The sequence below is a fragment of the Cimex lectularius genome, unplaced genomic scaffold (genome assembly GCF_000648675.2).
Source record: "Cimex lectularius strain Harlan isolate CLEC.00 unplaced genomic scaffold, Clec_2.1 scaffold89, whole genome shotgun sequence".
NCBI classification, from domain to species: domain Eukaryota; kingdom Metazoa; phylum Arthropoda; class Insecta; order Hemiptera; family Cimicidae; genus Cimex; species Cimex lectularius.
In genome coordinates, this window is record NW_019392722.1 from 597371 (window position 1) to 615574 (window position 18204).

General features: G+C 34.1%; 1 protein-coding gene and 1 long non-coding RNA gene across 4 annotated transcripts in view; both read left to right on the top strand.

The window, feature by feature from the left end:
- The window catches only part of LOC106663669 (disintegrin and metalloproteinase domain-containing protein 10), a 179710-nt gene that overhangs the window by 99180 nt on the left and 62326 nt on the right, over nt 1–18204 (top strand). The gene's annotated exons all lie outside the window — the stretch shown is intronic.
- LOC106663670 lies at nt 8287–14418 on the top strand. Its single transcript, XR_001340076.2, has 2 exons — nt 8287–9775; nt 14203–14418. It is a non-coding gene; the product is annotated as an uncharacterized LOC106663670 (long non-coding RNA).

Below are 18204 nucleotides of genomic sequence, written 5' to 3' on the forward strand. Positions count from 1 at the left end.
TGGAATTGTTTCAAAGTTGTTTCGGATTAGGCAAACGTGAGGGCACTTTGGTCTTGGCACGTGAATGAAAGCATTTCAAGCAATGCTGAACATATCGTCCTACCCTCATGCTTCAACTGCATTTGTTCGGCTCGGCACGCGATGGAAAAATAAAAGTTTCAAAAGATAGCCTGCCATCGTCGATCTGACGCCCTCCCTAAAACGAGCACGTGCGAGTTTTCTCAAGTGCAACAATGAACTGGAACTGAGGGCATGCATTAAAAACAATGATGCTATATGATTTGTACGTGTTTTTCTAATTTTGAGGACGCTTATTTATTGCCATTATGTTAAAGAAATTAACACACACTATGCTATTATATTTATGCTTATTGTTCAGAAGTTTTTTTGTGTTATTATTACGAATTTGAGCACAATGAATGGTTTTAGAAATGATAAATGGTGGAGTGAGTAAGTTGTTCACTTTTTATAAACAGATAGTTCCTACTCACAGTTTCACAGTTAGTTGTTTTCAACGATACAAATTTCAAACTTATATCGCATCATCAGGTTGAAGGAATTTACAACCACGTCTCTCGGCATGAATCGACCAATATTTAGGTTTTGAGAGGATGTTTCTAAGTGAGCACGTACCTCTAAAAGGACAAAGCGGTACAGAAATTAAAACGAGAGTTAAAGAACACTTAGCTAGTCAAACAAATTTTCGTAACTTAAGGACCGTCTAAATGAAACAACAAAATTTAAATTTAAATGTAGGAGTGCTACAGTTTCAACAAAGGGAGGGAACTAGATTGGTTTAACAAATTTGAAATTAAAAAACGTAAAATCGAACATGTAGATAAACACATTAATAATATAATAAATTTTGGTTTATGTCCTATTTTAAATATGTACCTAAATTAGTAGTTCATTAATTAATTAAATTTTTTATTACTTGATGTATTTTACTAATCTATTATTAATGTATTATTTTTAGTTGAATTAATTAATAAATACAAAACATGCAAATTAATCACTATTTTATAATTATTTTCTTACAGTTTTTATTAATATAATATTTAGTTGTGTTACAATTTCCGCTTTTCGCACGTTCACTTTTACAATTCATATCGAGAGACGCGGTTGTAAATTATTCAATCTGATGATGTGCTTCAAGGTGAAATCCGCGTCGGAGAAAACAACTAACTGTGAATAGGAACTATCTTTTTATAAGAACTGAATTTGTTTTTGTTAATGGTACATGTTCGTTGTCGTTATCTTATTTATCTTCCTATGTGTTAAACATTTTTGTATGTAATGGTATTTCTTCATTAGCGTTTATTTGTGTAGCTGTTTTTTGTGGATGGTATAATAGCTTTTGCTCGCTGTTTTGTTAATGATATATTTTCATTAACGGTTTCTTGTTTAGCTGTTTGTGTACGTTCTAATTCTGGATTTGTGGACACGTTTTTGTTAATGTTATATCGTCATTAGAATTTTCCTGTGTAGCTGTTTTGGTATGACGTTATAACAGCTTTTGATCACTTTTTGTTAATGGTATGTCTTTATAAAGTTTACATTTTGTTAATGATATACTTTCATTAACGTTTTCTTGTTTACCTGCTAATGTATGTTCTTATTCTGGATATGTGTACACTTTTTTTGTTAATGTTATATCTTCATTAACATATAGATGTTTAGTGTTTTTTTTAATGTTATAACAGCTTTTGCTCACTGTTTTGCTAATGGTATATCTTTATAAACGTTTACTTGTTTAGAGGGGTTTTTTTATGAGTTTTTATAGCAGCTTTTCCGTGCTGTTTTGTTAATGATATATTTTCATTACCGTTTACTTGTTTAGCTGCTAGTGTATGTTCTTATTCTGGATATGTGTACACTTTTTTTATTAATGTTATATCTTCATTAACATATAGTTTTTTAGCTGTTTTTTTAATGTTATAACAGCTTTTGCTCACTGCTTTGCTAATGGTATATCTTTATAAACGTTTACTTGTTTAGAGGTTTTTTTGTTTGTGAGTTGTTATAACAGCTTTTCCTTGCTGTTTTGTTAATGATATATTTTCATTACCGTTTTCTTGTTTAGCTGCTAGTGTATGTTCTTATTCTGGATATGTGTACACTTTTTTTGTTAATGTTATATCTTCATTAACATATAGTTATTTAGTGTTTTTTTAAATGTTATAACAGCTTTTGCTCACTGTTTTGCTAATGGTATATCTTTATAAACGTTTACTTGTTTAGAGGGTTTTTTTTATAATTTTTTATAACAGCTTTTCCTTGCTGTTTTGCTAATGATATATTTTCATTACCGTTTTCTTGTTTAGCTGCTAATGTATGTTCTTATTCTGGATATGTGTACACTTTTTTTATTAATGTTATATCTTCATTAACATATAGTTTTTTAGCTGTTTTTTTTAATGTTATAACAGCTTTTGCTCACTGCTTTGCTAATGGTATATCTTTATAAACGTTTACTTGTTTACCTCATTTTTGTCTGATGTTATAAGTTTTGCTTGTTGTTTTTTTTAATGATATGTTTTCATTACCGTTTTCTTGTTTAGCTCATTTTTGTCTGATGTTATAACTGCTTTTGTTAATGAAATGTTTTCGTTAATGTTTGTTAATGGTATATCTTCATTAGGGTTACTTGAGTACCTATTTTTGTTTGATGTTATAACAGCTTTTGCTTGATGTTTTGTTAATGATATACTTTCATTACTGTTTTCTTGTTTAGCTCGTTTTTGTCTGATGTTATAACAGCTTTTGCTAACTTTTTGTTAATTGTTTTCGTTAATGTTTGTTAATGGTATATCTTCATTAAGGTTACTTGAGTACCTATCATTGTTTGATGTTATAACAACTTTTGCTAACTTTTTGTCAATGATATGTTTTAATTAACGTTTTTTAATGGTCTATCTTCATTAAGGTTACTTGAGTACGTATTTTTGTTTGTTGTTATAACAGCTTTTGCTTGATGTTTTGTTATTGATATATTTTCATTACTGTTTTCTTGTTTAGCTCGTTTTTTGTCTGATGTTATAACAGCTTTTGCTAATTTTTGTTAATTGTTTTCGTTAATGTTTGTTAATGGTATGTCTTCATTAGGGTTACTTGAATACCTATTATTGTTTGATGTTATAACAGCTTTTGCTTGCTGTTTTGTTAATGGTATATTTCCATTACTGTTTTCTTGTTTAGCTCGTGTTGTCTAATGTTATAACAGCTGTTGCTAACTTTTTGTCAATGATTTGTTTTCATTAATGTTTGTTAATGGTATATCTTAATTAGGGTTACTTGTGTAGCTGTTTTTTGTACGATGTTATAAGTTTTGCTTTTCATAATGATAAACTTTATTAACGTTTACTTGTTTAGCTAATTCTTTTTTAGGATTACTACAGGATTTTGTGTTAATGATTCTCCATTAACTTTGCTTATTTAGCTGTGTGTGTTCGTTGTTATAACAGATTGTTGCACAATTGTTTTGTTAATTGAATTTATGTATTAATGGATGATTTAAAATGATTTTATAGTGTCGAATACATTGCTTTCCTTCTCCCCTCGAGTTTTTCCATTCCAAAAAAGGAGTCTATTTTTTAAATACCGTTTATTAAAATTTGTTACTGAATTACTCCATAAAACGTTGGTATTACTTTAAAACAGGCCTAGCCGAGATGACAATGGGCAATTTGTCTGATGATTCTCTCGACAATTTGACGAAATTTTTGATGATGGATTTAACCTTGGTGATGAAGAAAAAACGAGTTGAGGGCGATTTCCTGCACCCGATTTATTTATTGACCAAATGTGGTTAGAATGCGTCAGAAAAACGTGATTTTCTTGTACAAAAAATAGACATTATTCGGCTTCCAAGTTTAATATGGTTTATTACACATTTTAATTAAAATTAATGAAACCATTTCTCCAACATGGTCATTGGTGAAATGCAGCGAAGGCGGCCTTAGTGATAAACTTCGGGGAAAATCCTTATCACCTTGCACTCTCATGTATACATCATTCTATGAGTCTTGGTGTTAGAATAACATTTATCTGACAGATTCTAAGACAAAAGCTCATTTTAAAAAGCTAAGTGAATTTGGGGCAAGATGAATAAACTTTTATTGAAACCGCATGGATGGAACGCTCTTCGAGAAAACCCCTTTGATATCCTTACGCAACAACAGACTATCCGCGGTTTCTTTAATTATTTAAAGACTTTATTAAACCCTTTATGTAACTATTGTTATCGTGGTTATACAAAAAGAAGATATTAAGATATCTGATCCACTGGTCTGTACATATTCGCTTTTATATTCCAAATCCTTGTGTTCGAGCATACCGATTATTTAACACTGCCAATTGCAAATTGCCTTAAATTGTATTTTCTTGTTACACATGGTTCCAAACCTCTTAAAAACATAAGAAACATCCACTGATTCTATTTTTTAAAATAATTTTTACTTAATTGTGCGGTAAAAATATTTTATGTCTAGAAAGTATTCTATTTAGCTATATTCCAGAAAGTACACTATTTAGCTAAATTGAGAGCTCTGAAGAGGGACCAGGGACGTGGCCCAAAATGCATTGGCAATTAAAAATTATATGGCATAAAAATAAATGGTGTGTTTAGTTCAAAAAAATAACCAACTTTCCAGATTCGCTGATGCTCTCTTGTGCGTTCTGTAAATAATTGAAGATTCTATTAAACCATTTATGTTTTAGTGGTCAATTGACCAAGTTACTACTTTCAATTAATTATTCTTTTTATGTAAAGTCTTGGTCGAAAATGGCAAAAAGAGGGAAAATTCGAACGGTTGTAGATTGAGATGGAGAGTTAGTGTCCCAGAGGATGGAAGTCAAGATAGCTCAAGTGGTAGAGCAGCGGCGTATTTAGCCGAAGTTCGTGGGTTCGAATCCCGCTCGTGACACTTGATGATGACTTTTTACCTCAGACTTTACATAAAAGAATAATTTTATTAAACGTTATTTAACGAACGAGGCTGTTTTGTGCTGCGCTGGTGACGAACTTGGCCCACCGTTATCCATTTTTTGACACGTACACACAAAAAATTTTCTTGTTTGCTTCCTTGCAAGTGAAAACCTGACCTCTAGTTAAATTGTGTTTTCGCATATTCTTATTCACTTGAGGGTAACAGATTTTCGTTGATTCTGTCGCAAGACAATAATAAACCTTAATTTAACATCTATGATCAAAGTGTTTATAAGAAGAAGAAACTATAATAAATTTTGAGTTGGGCAAATTAGCTTTTATATTCTAACCCCTTCTTGGAGGTGCAGGCATTGCTTATTTACACCTTGCTCATTTCAAAATAATTAAATTGTTGTAAACGGTTCTAATGCTCTCCCCTGCAACATTCAGCGGTCTCTGTACACACGTTAAGATTTTATTGAACCGTGGTGGTTTAAGGGAAGACGTGGGACAAGGGAAACGAGTTCAACCGTGTGGTTTCTGGAAAATTCCATCAATAGGGCGACCACTTTACAAAATCACTTCTGTTGTAGGAAAAGAAAAGAAAGGGATTTTTTTCATTATCAGGGCCTTTAGAGCGGCAGATGCTATATTTTATCTGGGCTTTGGAGTGTTAACTTAACGATTTGACGGATTGGTCATTTTAAAATTTCTACGGAGGATTTGTTTTATTCATATCAACTGGGTAAAGGCGAGAAAAATACCCCAAATTCTCCAAAACCTGGAAATATTTTTTTGTGGACTAATTAAATACAAAGATTTACGATGACGTAAGTGTTATCATGTATTCCGTTAAGTGCAAATAACTCACGATTAACCTTGTGGATGGTTTTCCATTAGAGAATTTCACAAAATAATCGAGATATTGAAAACTTATTCTTACAATTAATTAAGATATTTTAGTTGAGATAAAAAGGTCAGTGTCACAAGCGGGATTCGAACCCACGACCGAAAAGGTGTGGTTGAGGTGGGAAGTTAAGTGTCCGAGTGGATCGAAGTCCACGATAGCTAAAGTGGTAGAGCAGCGGCGTATCTAGCCGAAGGTCGTGGGTTCGAATCCCGCACTTTCCCCCCCGCCGAACTTTTTTATCTCAACTAAAAATCCTTAATTAATTGAAAGATATTAATTGGTCAAGCGGACCACGAAAATTAGTGAACTTATTCTTACTTTGAAAAATAGCCTGAATTTTTTTTTTATTTTAGTTTTTTTTTATGAACATTCAATGTAGTATTGCTATCTATATAACGAGACGAAGCAATCATGAAGTTTTTCTTTTTCCCGGAATTGCTATGTTTGAACAGTTATTTTTACACCAGTTCGACTAAACAGCACCGCTCTCTTTCCTAATTGTTAATTTTCAACAGTAATAAGTTTTTGATTAATACCTTCGTTCCCATGTCAAATTGATCCTTGAAAATGGAAAGTTTAAAGATATTTCTTTTTTTAGCTTATTTTTTAGAAATTAATTAAGTTCATTCTTTGTACTTATATTTGTTGTTAATAACAATTCACTTGAAATAAAAGTTAGTGGATATTGATACAAAAATTTACACAATTTTAATTCAGTTTTATGTGTAACTGTAAAAATTATTTATTGAAAAATTATTTCAGGTGCAAAATTTATTTCAAAACTCCACAATTATAAGAGTTTATGGTAAAATTTTTCAAATTTCTCTCTGCGAATAAGCTTAAATAATAGTAAAACTTTATAAGCTTCAAACAAGGATCGCCGATCCACAGATTTTCTTCAGTTTAAACGAGTTTTGGCTTTACAATCATTTCAATTAATTATTCTTTGTATATAATGTATATGTTTTGTCCATCATTGATCCTGACTGTCTTTATGTAGCCCAATGTAGTCCAAACCAGTTTAATTAGGTACTAAATCGATTAGGTTTCGTGGTCCGATTGACCAATTAGATTCTTTTCAATTAATTACTCTTTAAGTATGGTATTGATTGAGGTAAAAAAGTCAGTATCACGAGCGAGATTCGAACCCACGACTTTTGGCTAAATACGCCGCTGCTCAACCAGTTGAGCTTTCGTGACTTCAAGTGAAATATTGAGCCGAAGTCGCGTATTCAAATCCCGCTCTTGACACTAACTTTTTCATTTCAACCGACCTTGCATAAAAAGTATAATTAAATGAAAGAAGTTATTTGGTCAATTGGACCACGAAATATAACGGATAAAATTAAAATATAATAGTATCCTCTCGGACACCAACTCTCCATTTCAACCTACAACCGGCAAAAAGAGGGAAAATTCTAACTGTTGTTCTAAAGGTAGTGGGTTCGAATCCCGCTCGTGGCACTGACTTTTTATCTCAATCAATACCATACTTAAAGATTAATTAATTGAAAAGAATTTAATTGGTTTGGATTTAGTACCTAATTAAATTGGTTTGGACTACATTGGGCTTCATAAAGACAGTTAGGATCAATGATGGACAAAACATATACATTATATACAAAGAATAATTAATTGAAAGAAGTAACTTGGTCAATTGACCACTAAAACGTAAATGGATTACAATCATTGTTGAATGTCCGCATGATTTCTCTCACCATAGCTTCTTCCTTCAATAAGGAAACAAACATCGAATGAATATACGACCGAAGGACAATTTACCCAATGACAAATAATTTCGAAACTCACAAAATTTAAAGAAGAATCAAATATTCCGTAATCCCAGTGTTCAGATATTTCTGGGGATAAGCCTGATTGATAGTACAACTTCATCATCTTCAAACGATGATCGCTGATCCACAGGTTTTTGCCAATTAAAGCGAGTTTTCCCTTTACAATCGTTAATGGAAATGTTCTCCCACGCTAGTCTCTTTCGGTGGGACAACACACATTGAATCAATATTATTATTATATGCATAATCAATACCGAAGGACGATCAAACCGGTTGCATAATCAGGCAATCATGCAACTGTTGTGTTCAGTAATGTTATTGTCCATGATTATTTGGAGATCGTGATATGCGGACTGGTATGACGTAGGTTTTAGAAAAACATTTTCTTTATCGTGCCAACGTTTCGATCTTTTCGAGATCATCTTCAAGGCTCAAATTGTTTGTTTTCAGTGTAGATGTGTCATTGTTGTATGTCGGGTTAACAGTGCGGGGGGGAATCATTGGCACTCTCAACACATCTACACGAAAAACAAGCACTTTGAGCCCTGAAGATGATCTCAATAAAGATCGAAACGTGGCACGACAAAAAAAATGTTTTCTAAAACCTACGTCACACCAGACCGAATCTCACGACCTCCAAATAATCATTAAGTAACGACGGTCACTAAACACCACACGTTATTGTCAATGATGACAGTAAGGACGAACGTGAACAACCTTTAGAGATTCTGATCGTGTGGAAAGTTCTTACAGGTTTTATGTTAATTTTTTTGAGTTATTGTTCGTAATTAAATCAGGCGTAATTAAATTGACTGCTCCTCACGAAACCAATAAACAATTATTACAGTTTAATTCACTGAGTACTAACTAACAAATCGCAAACTTTTGTTTTTCACCGGTGATCTCAAGGACTTTTTGAAATACTTTTTACGTTAAAGTTAAGTGCAATGGTAAAGTTGCTGGATTGCTAGATTAATGCCTTGAATAGTTTGATGTAATGAATGTTATCTTGATTTTACTTTGTTTTTGGTCCTCCCTTTCTCAATCTAAGATGTTACTTCTTACGTTCTGATTCTTTTGTAACGCTTTCATTCTTAGCAACTAACTCCGAAGTAAATCAAAGCCTAGGTGCTTAAATGATTTTACGAAATCGCACATTTTAACGCTGTTTAACAACCACCCGACGATGTGTCAAGTCACGAAGTAGTACAGTGTCGTTTCCCATGAGACAAAAAATGAGTAATATCTTTTTAAAAATAGGTTTTTAGATTGTTATTAAATTCCGTTTCGGTTTCGATGAATCCATCATCACCGACCGAATTCTTATCGATACGAGCTTTTATGGTAGCAGTTTGCCATTTACCTTTTGTTTTTTTACGTTATTTTCAATGCAGCTCATGTTCATGTCTAGCTTTGACGTTATCAAATCGGTATGCCACACGCCACCAGGATTCGTTGAAAGATGATTGCCGTCGCTGATCACTTGAGGAGATGGAAAATCGGTTCACTTTCATGCACTTCAGTAGATACATTTCTAATATTTACCCCACATTTTAAACATAATTTAGATCTATCCACTATAGGGATATCCTCATCGCGAGTTGGTCTGGAACTCCTTTGGATAATACTTCATGCTCTTCTCTCAATTCGTACGTATCACAAAACAAGCAATAAAAAAAAGATCCGTGTTTGATGTAAGGAAAGTTAGCGCAATGGTATTTGCTATGTCGTTTGGTCACACGATCAGTCAATTGTGGAGGTTTCGGCTTCTTTCAGGATTCAGGAAAACAGACGGAAACAGAGCCGACACATCGACCCGTCCCTTAAACGGAATAATTTTTTTTCACGCCTGGGAAATCACAGATCGTCCTGGCCGAAGGCGAATTCCCATGATTCCGGATGTCAGGGGAACGTATGAAAGGAACAAGAAAAGTGAGTCATTCCCATGGCCATCGGCGAAGCCAAGGACGACGTGTGCTTTTAAAAATCGTACCCGGTCCGGTAATCGAAAAAGTCCCATTGTATAACACGTTTTCAGCTCTTATACCCGACACGATTTAAAGGAAAATGAAAACGATAGCAGGTGCGTCGGCCAGAAAGCCATTGTTTCCTCCACGGTTGGCGGATCATCCAAAACCATTTACGGTCGGGTAACAGTCAACTTTTTACACATTTGTCTCTCTACAATTAGTCTAAGGTGGAAACAGTTATAAATTTGCAGCCAAATGACAAAGAACAACAATTTTATCATATCCCAAATTTCCCCTGAAATTTACTGAGATTACGACTGCTTATTAACTTAAATAATCATTCTCCCCTTGCTATCCTGTTAAATAAATATACAGTCCTCTGAAAAAATATAAACTAACTTCTTTAATTTTATTCCATTTCAAAATGAATATAATTTTGAAGCCAAAACTGTTTGTAGCATTGAATAATAGTCCGTAAAGTGATAATTTCCTTTTCCAGCCTCAAACTTTTTAGATTCGTCATCAGACTCAAATTTTACAAATAAACCCTTGTTTAGTTGATTATCTTTTCAGTTTACCTTTTCTTATCATAGAGACAGTGCTCCTTTTGTTAATTTTGTTAAATAACTGAGTGAAATCGAGCATGAGCGAATAGTCTATTGAAAAGAGCAGGGATGATAGCTCGCGAGTTAAACCGCTATCAGGTGTTAAAAATTTATAAATTCAGGTCCGGAAAATTAAGAAAAAAATAAAAGAACTTGAACAGCTCCCACATTTTCCGGCCATTTAGAACATGCTGTTTTGAGAAAGGTTAGGGTTTCAACTTGCAATGTCATGCCAGCCTAGTAAGGCAGCTGAAACCAGTCGGTATTTGTAATATCAAAATATTGAAAATTGAGTGGTGTTTAGTGACGGTTACTCAGTGATTATTCGGAGATCGTGAGATGCGGTCTGGTATGACGTAGATTTTAGAAAAACATTTTCTTTATCGTGCAGACGTTTCGATCTTTATTGAGATCAGGACTCAAAGTGGGCACTCTCAACACGACAGACAAGAATGACACATCTACACGGAAAACAAACACTTTGAGCCCTGAAGATGATCTCAATAAAGATCGAAACGTTGGCACGATAAAGAAAATGTTTTTCTAAAACCTACGTCATACTAGACCGCATCTCACGATCTCCGAATAATCATTGAAAATTGAGAGAAAACCAAACCTAAAAAGCATCACATTAAACGGTCGCAGTTTGCTGAAAAAAATGTCCAGAAAAGTTAAACTTGGCCAAGGGTTATTTTTAGTGAAGAAAACAAGTTCAATCTTGTCGGTCCGATGATTTCAATTATTTTTTTGGCATGACCTAAGAAAGGAAAAAAATTCTCCCGAAGGTCATAGATGGCGGTGTAATGGTATGGGCTGTTTTCAGTGAAAAGGGCAAGTCTCAAATCGCGTTAATTACTGGCAAAATAATTGCTGTAAAATACCAGCAAGTATTAGAAGAATATATTTTGCCATTTATTACCTTGTTGGAAGAAGAAGGGACAAATTTTCAACAACACAGCGCACCGAAACACATACACAACCCGGACCACCCTATTCCACGGTCACTGGCGAGGAGCTAAAACACCCATAAACCCGTAAGAATTAGTGGTCACTGGCGAGGTGGTAAAATACCTGTAAAACATAAATATTATTGAAATTCGTGTGGTGTTTCGTGACCGTTAATCAATGACGATTCGGAGATCGTGAGATGCGGTCAGGTGTGACGTAGGTTTTAGAGATCACTTCAGGGCTGAAAGTGTTTGCTGAGTGACTTCTCAACACGACACACAAGAATGACACAATTATCGAGAAAACAAACACTTTGAACCCTGAAGATGACCTCAATAAAGATCGAAACGTTGGCACGACAAAGAAAATGTTTTTCTAAAACCCACGTCACACCAGACCGCATCTCACGATCTCTGAATAATCATTATTAAAATTTATTTCAAATAAAGCTCGTTGATTTATCTCCACTTTGAATTTGAATTTCTACCAAAGGTTTGAAGTTGAAAATCGTTATCCTGACAAGTTGCTTTTTTGGGCTTATTTAGTTTTGTCCCGAGCTGCAGAATTATTCCGATTATGTTTTTGAAATTCACGTATATGGCAAATTAGAGTGTTTTTTAGTTCATATAATTCACTAGTTTTTGTGGTCCGCTTGACCAATTAATATCTTTCAATTAATTAATTTGAAAAATGGGAAAAAGGAGGGAAAATTCAAAAGGTGGTGTTGAGATGGGAAGTTAGTGTCTGAGTGGTTCGAAGTCACGAAAAATTAAGTGGTAGAGTAGCGGCGTATCTAGCCGAAGGTCGTGGGTTCGAATCCCACTCGTGACACTGACTTTTTTATATCAACTAAAAACCTTAATTAATTGAAAGTACATATAATATTACATATTTTAAGTTTTATTACTGCATAATATACGACAAATTTGAGGATTTTTATCGCATATAAATCCGAGCTCTAGTTACGATGTTCAAAGGAATGAAACAGAATGCGCAGCGCCGTGTTCGTAGTGAACCTTAGGTCACTGCACGCAATTTGTATCTATGGAGTGTTCTTATGTATAAAAAGCACGTTTGGAAAGTGAACCTGTTTATATTAATGTGTGGTGTTTAGTGACCGTTAGTTAATGATTATTTGGAGATCGTGAGGTGCGGTCTGGTGTGACGTAGGTTTTAGAAAAACATTTTCTTTATCGTGCCAACGTTTCGATCTTAATTGAGATCATCTTCAGGGCCTGGGTGTTATAAACAAACCTTTTTTCACATCCTACAGGTATTTGTGTAATTTAAACATTGTTTATAAATCTCAGGACCTGAAGATGATCTCAATAAAGATCGAAACGTTGGCACGATAATGAAAATGTTTTTCTAAAACCTACATCACACCAGACCGCATCTCACGATCTCCAAATAATCTTTTTATATTATTTTTTATTGTACAATTGTGAATTATTTGTACTTACTATTATATTACATATGGTACTGTATTGTTATATATAAAATATATTATAATGGTATACGGTCGTTTCCGACTAATTTGCTATGCCTCTCTGCGTTGTTTCGGTCTGTCAATCCTAATCAGTGCTGGATCATTCGAAACGCTTTTATTATTATGTGTATAAGTATGTTTCAACTAAGTAATATTACAGTAGTAGTGTCATGTGGCCCATAGACGTAGAATATAACGCACAACAACCAATACAACAAATACCACCAGACGGTATTTACCATCGTGTATAATGTTAATTTACTTTGTTTTGTATAAATTTCTTTTTGTTGTTAAATAAACATTATTATTATTATATACAACGCACAACAATCGAGTTAGAGCAATTAAATTGAATCATGTGGATATAATATTGACGAATTGAGCAATATATGGTGCAAAGCGGGCATGTACAATATTATTGCGAAAGAAAATCAGTTGCTGGGTATTTTTAGTCCGTAAAGAATTGTTTTTTCAAATAACTTCTTGCTTGTCTGCATTTAAGAATTTTTCGCGATATTCCTCGATTAGCACGTCGTACTGTTCAATTTTTTTACGATTGCTATAATCTTTGCTCTTAACATCCCACAGATTCAGTAGTGAATGGTTTACCCCAATAAAGTCCATAATGAACCTTATCTCTTTGTTTTGCTTCGCACGACGATAGCTCTCAACAATTACTTGATAGGAACTGACGCGATATTACGGAAGGTAATGTTGTGTAGACACTGTACAATAGTTTCCATATTGTACAATCAATATTAAAAAAAAACTAATTTGACACAATATATTGCTCAATGCTTTAATATCATCTATACACAATCAACTTTATTGTGCAATAATATTGCACGTCTATGGGCCGCTTTATAAAATGATACCAGAACGGACTTTCTATCTAATATAGGTTTAAAAGGCCGATCCTTCATTTTGTGATATACGACTGACGATATTTTCTCAATTTGCATTCCAGGCATGGGAATGAATTCGTCTCTTTTGAAAAACAAAACAAAAAACACTGAAAAATGAATATTGCTTTAAAAAATAGCGAGCAAATAACCGTTGGAACAATTTCCCCTGAAATTCCTGAATTTTCGTTTGAATAGAAATAGCGCGGTCACTTTCTTGTGGCAATCCGTATCCCCTCACCCTATAGACAATAAAGACAGTATCAAGTTGAATTATTGAATTTATTCTAGGACGTCAGGGCTGATCTCGGGCTCAGCAGTAAACGACAAGGTCGCCTCCCCCGGCTTATAAATTGTTCATATCGCAGCACCGAAATTCACCTCACCCGGCTCTAAATCCACTTATGATTATTTTATGATTACTCACATCTCTGGGATAAAGTGGTACCGCTTTACGGCGTATGTCGACAGTCATGTTTTGGCATTTTAGTCTCCTTTTTACGTCTTTCTGCATTTACGATTTGACAAACTGAATCTTTCGTTGAAATACGTTTGAAAAACTATTTGACTCGATGTACATGTTATTCGCGAACCGTTTGCGCCCTGTGTGGCTTGATTGTCCAGATCTAAACTGATTTTTGAAGTTGTTTGTTCGCAGATTGATCTTCCATGATCAATCCATTCTCCTTCTTTTCGCCATGACAGACAAAATGGAGAGATTACGAGAGGCAACAACAGGACAGTCACCAAAGATGGGAGTTTGATCTATCTTCCTACTGTTCAGAATTACCTATGTATATTGTACAACTATGACTTGTCATAAATTAATTCTCAAAACCAGTTAATGTAAATTAAACTCTGGTTTAATTTTTTTTTCAAGACTACATTTTTAAAGGTATCCTTCCTTTCCGACAGTGCTTCCTTTCTCCCTGAAAATATTAGCATATACGCCGTTTAAGCGGTTGATGAAGATTGTCAGGAGTTTCAAAACTATCCATCCCTACTGTACCAATAATCGCTGTTTCTCAAGTCGAGACTGCTGTTTTAAAAAAATCGCCCCAAAATCACATATGGCTACAAATTCTAAAAATTCAACTGCTACCATTTTTATATTTGGATGGATAAATTGTTAAAAGAGCGTTAAAAGAAATAGTTCCCAGGGATAATAAATGGGTATTTGTCGTTGTTGGTCTCCGGCCGAGCTTCCTTTAATTTCGCAATTACGCCAGTTGGCCTGCGGTTTGATTAAGATTGTCAGGTCAATCCTGGTTAAAACTGATTTTTGTTATCGTCCAACGATTTGGTTTTTTTATTATTAAAGATTGACTTTACCGGCACGCCGAGGGTTCATATAACCTCGTTGAAATAACTTCTTCTTCTTCTTCAGAAAAAAAAATTCAACTTCAGAACTTATAAACAATCACAATCATAATTTGATCAATAATTAGTTTATAAGAAGTTGAATATTTTTCTATAAAAAATATACTGTTTTATATAGATTTAGGTAGTTTCTGGCAGTGCTTACCATACTCCCTAAAAAATTCTCCCAGGTTAACGATTATCTAAAAAAAATTGACTGTAAAATATATAAACAATCACGATCATAATTGGATCAACGATTAGTTTGTAAGAAGTTGAATATTTTTCTATAAAAAATATACTGTTTATATTGATTTAGGTAGTTTCTGGCAGTGCCTACCGTATTCCCTAAAAGATTTTCCCAGGTTAACGAATACAAAAACAAAAGATTGACTCACGATCATAATTGTTCAATAATTAGTTTATAAGAATATTTTTCTATAAAAAATATACTGTTTTGTATAGATTTAGGTAGTTTCTGGTAGTGATTACCATACTCCCTAAAAAATTCTCCCAGGTTAACGATTATCTAAAAAAAAAAGATTGACTCACGATCATAATTGGATAAATGATTAGTTTATAAGAAGTTGAATATTTTTCTATAAAAAATGTACTGTTTTATATAGATTTAGGTAGTTTCTGGCAGTGCTTACCATCCCTAAAAAATTCTCCCATGTTAACGAATATCGTCAGATCTCTGTTGGTGTGCATGTCCTCCTTGTACAGTGCTGGACATATTGTGTTGTGACCGAACAAAAATAACGATACGAGTCAAACATTAATTAAAATCAGGGATTTTGATAATTTACTAGACTTAAGCTCTTTAAAATTGGCCCCAGATTAATGAATATCGTAGGTTTCATCTGTTCGCTGGTGTCTCATATCCTCCGGTCTGGACTCAGTGCTGGCCGCAGTGTGTCCTGTGAACGAGCAAAAATAACCATATTGTAAACATTTATAATCTGTATAAAAAATCAGGTAGTTGAGGACAAAACTTACTTACCCCTTCATTATTTGCCCCAGGTTGATGAATTTGCGTATGCAAAAAGTGGTCCAGCGGTATTATACCAATCTTCTTTCATTAGGGTATGTAAAGGGTAAATTTTCTTCAAACAGGTCTTGTTTTATAAAATTAAAGTTATCATCCTAAAAGTATACTTCTTCAAAATACCAGGTTGGTAATTAATCGCTAAGAAATCCTATGGTTTAAAACCGTGCGAATATTTTTCTGGTTCCACATTTGTTAAGACCTTCTTCCTTTCTGGCAGGGCTTCCTTTTTTATTAGCTTTTGTCGGTCGCCGTTCCCATTTCGTCCTCTCTTTATCAAAAATAAAGGGCATAAAAAGGACAAATCTCCATGTATTTTTTCCCTACACCGAGGCATCCCGTCCATTTATTTTCGAGCGGATTAACTTCCCCTTGCTAAAGAGACCAGACAGTACTTATTTCCCACTGGTTCGGCTAACGAAGGCGGATTTCTTGTCGTACCGTTAGCTTTTAGGAATTAGTTTGGATCCGGCGAACTGTTAAACGGCTTAATTACGTTTTGTTTTTAATTACAAACCGTGGGTTATTAAGAATAGGTGTAGATTTTAGCCTGTGCGAAAATTCGCAGGAGCGGTTAGACATCATTAGTCCCCAATGTAGGGTGCCGGCGCCGAGCTATTTATGTAATTGAAGTCTCCTGTTTACTCCGCTCAATCAATAACACACAATTTACAATCTGTAAAATTCAAACGCAAGAATTGAAATCGATGGCCCATTCGCTTTCTGCATGACCACACAACTTTAGTCCTGTTTTCACTGGAATGTGAACTCTGTTGGAAGATGGCGTGTGGAACTAGCAAGACACGGCCTCCTCAGCCTTGATCGCTTATTGTTAACAACCGTCATAATGGTTAGAAATAACCGTCCGAATGTGGTCAGAGTGGTTGGCCGGTGGCATTTGGAGCAAATAGGGATTACCAAAACGAACTGGTCAGAATGCTCTACCCTGTTATGAATACCACTAAGACCCAGGAAGAAAAAGCCGGTTATTCTATCCTCAAAGTACACGCGAAAATTTAGAATTCTTCAACGTAATCAACCGTATAGGAAAAAAAGCACAGCAGGTTTTGTTCCTAAATTAATTCTAAAAAGAAGCAAGCATTGGTTAAAGGTTAGTTTATTTCTAAACCGAAAAGAACTTTCACCTGAACAAAGCAAGTTTTCTAAGAGATTTTTTTAATAAGATTTCTTAAAACAATGTGCGACATTTCACGTTACATTTTTGATCTTGCTTGTTTATAATGCTAGCTTTGTGTTAATCTTTCTTATCTTGTATACTAAACAAATATTAAATAATGGACATTCATTTGCATTCTTTCGTGATGATTTCAAAGAAGTTGACTAATAAAAATAACTCAAAATAACGAGGCCATTGTTTGATCATATCGATAAAAACTTGAACTTTGATACGTAAATAACGTCGGGTCTTGTTGAGTGTGAATTAAAAATTATGTGTATTATGCAATTATATTTACTTTTTTCCTTATGTATTTCCATCCTGCTAAAACAATATTTATAAATAATTGTATAATTTTTTGTGAACCCTACTATAGCACAAAATCCTTGTTATTTTAATAAGAAATTAGTTCGTTATTATAAAAACTGTAATGGTTTTAGAGAGAGAGAGAGAGAGAGAGAGAGAGAGAGAGAGAGACAGACAGACAGACAGACAGACAGAGAGACCTATTCAGACAGACAGACAGAGGAGAGAGAAACAAAAAAGAAGACCAAGGGAGAGAAAAGAGAATGAAAACTAAGAATATGAGGGTGTAAGTGAAGAAGAGCATGTAACAAAAATGAAAGAGGGAGAGATAGACAGACAGACAGAGGAGCGAGAAACAAAAAAGAAGACCAAGGGAGAGAGAGGAGAATGAAAATAAGAATGTGAGGGTGTAATTGAGGAAGAGCGTATAACAAAAATGAAAGAGAGAGAGTGAGAGCATTTAGAAAATAGAAAGAAAAAAATTTTAGGAAACGGATTGATGCAGGGGAGAGAGACTGCTAGAAATAGAAGTTCATTCGTAGTGATAAAAATAAATAGATAGATTTAGTGAACGAGAAATGGAGAGAGAGAGAGATAATGAGAGAGAAGGGGTATAAAATAAAACAAGAGAATGTGAGGGTACAAGAGAGGAGGAACGTATAACGAAACAGGGAAAAAGAGAGATAAAAGTGAGTTAGAACGAGAATATGGATAATGAAAGTGAAGAATAGGGAAAAGGTACATTTAAAAAAAAAGGAAAAAGTTTTAGA